Source organism: Cynara cardunculus (assembly GCF_001531365.2).
Source record: "Cynara cardunculus var. scolymus isolate 2C chromosome LG 6, CcrdV1, whole genome shotgun sequence".
Taxonomy (NCBI): Eukaryota; Viridiplantae; Streptophyta; class Magnoliopsida; order Asterales; family Asteraceae; genus Cynara; species Cynara cardunculus.
Window position 1 is genome coordinate 9,447,532 of NC_037533.1, and position 2,300 is coordinate 9,449,831.

The following is a 2,300-nucleotide window of genomic DNA, read 5'->3' on the forward strand; positions in this document are numbered from 1 at the left end:
ATATTGAGAGAAAAGGTCAACACAAGATTTATTGGTCAAACCTTACTTTACGTAATCAGATTTTACAAATGAGCTTTCCTACCTTCAATTACAAAGACTAACCATATTTATATGGTCAAAAACCTACTAAACATAGTCAAAGTCAAACTCCTATAAGAAAAGTCAAACACGCTGACTTTTACAATTATAGACTATATTTAACTTTCAAGACGAATACAATTAATACTGATTTTTTAGTCCTAACAATTCAAAGTTAAAATATTATCTTTTTCAAAACCAAATAAACCGTATTATGTCAACAGATACAAAAAAAATAAAACGAAACATTAAAATAAAGATGTATCTCGTTGAATTACGTGAGTATCCTTCTTATATATATATATATATATATACTATATTATAAAACATTTGACAAAAACTCTTAAAACCCATTTTTTAGCATAAAATATTGTATATTAATGCATATTACTTAAAATTCAAGATTACAAGTAATTATGCATAAGTACAACTTATTAAAGCTTCAATGTTTGAATTCGTATAACTAATTGCGGATAAATATAATCAAATAGAGAATAAACATCTCATTTTGAAATATAAAAAATCTAAAATATAATTAGGATAATTATCGAGTTCTGACAAAATAATTAATCATTATTTGTAGAAAAAATTATATTATTAAACCAAATATAAAATTACTTTGTTATTGAACCTAAATTAAATTATAAAAAAAATTGAATTAAAAAATTGCACAACAAATAGGAATTTTAAATAGTTAATTTTATACTAATATCGATATATTTTTTTCAAAATTTTCTGATATCCTCAAATTTATATTTTATTCAAAAATAAAAACATTATCGCTTTTTCAAAATCACATAAGACCATACTATAAGATCGACTAAGATAAAAAATAAAATAAAATATTAAAATTAAGATGTATCTATGCATTGCGCGAGTACCGTTCTAATATATATATATATATATATATATATATTGTTAGGACTGAGAAATCAATATTAATTGTATTCGTCTTGAAAGGTTTAGTATAGTCTACAATTGCAAAAAGTCAGCGTGTTTGACTTTTCTTATAGGTTTGACTTTGACTTTGTCTTTGTATGTTTGACCATATAAATAGGTTAATCTTTGTAATTAGAGTTAGAGGAGCTTAATTGTAAGATTACATTCATAATAGAGAGTTGACTGAGATTTACAAGTTTGACTTTCTCTCTCATTGTTCTTAAAGTTCATATCTATGTTCTTGATGATCTTAATGCAATATATGAATCTGCCATTGTTGTGACGAAGAAATGAAGAATTGATCAGCTATTGTGGACACACAATTGGTATCAAAGTTGGAATGCAAGAAATCAGAGTCAAAAAGAAATCAGATAAGTTTTTTTTTAACTTTCTTTCTGAATTTTTTTTTTTTGTGTTCTTCGTGTTCTTGAATTTTTCTTTGATTTTGATCCGTTTTTTCATTAAAATCTTGTGTTTTTGCGTTAAAAACAGGATCAAAATGCTCGAAATTGTATTGTGAATCTTTGTTATTCACAAACTTTTTTGATTTGATCATTTCATATCAAGATTTAATTGGTTTTTGAGTTTTATTTTTTTTGTGTTCTTGATATTTTTTTCGTAATCAGTGTTTTTGATCCATTTTTGTTAAAAAAAATTATGTTTTTGTGTTTTTAATAGTTTTTAATCTGATTTTCATTTTGAATTTGTTTTTATTTTTGTTAAACCGTCCAAAACATCAAAGGCCCATCAATTTTTTTTTAGCCCATTATATTCTTGACCGGACTAAGAGTCCGCTTACAGACTCTTATCTTAATCGTTCGGACTCTTCAACATTGAACATTGCTTGAAAGTGTTCATCGATTCACTTGATTTCTAGACAAAGGGTAAACCGTACAAGACATCAACGGATTATTGAGCGGTGTTCAAGTATACCGATCATCATTCAAGCGGTATTCATCTTCACCGCATATCACTTGAGCGGAGAACGAGCGGAGAGGTAAACCGATCAATCTTGATTTGTGTTCGGATTCGTCTAAACAGGTAAGATTCTGATTTTATCTAAGTCTTAACCGTACAACCCTTGACCGGATTAGTGAGTGGTTTAAGTTTAGTCTTGACCGGAGTGTGATCGGTTTAAGTTTAGTCTTGACCGGAGTGTGATCGGTTTAAGTTTTAGTCTTGAGGGGTTTAGGACTTAGAATTTGTGCTTTGAAGTATTTTGAGCGGACTTCTACTCCGCTCAATCAATTTTACCCAGATTCTTGATTGTTTGTAGTTTCTTG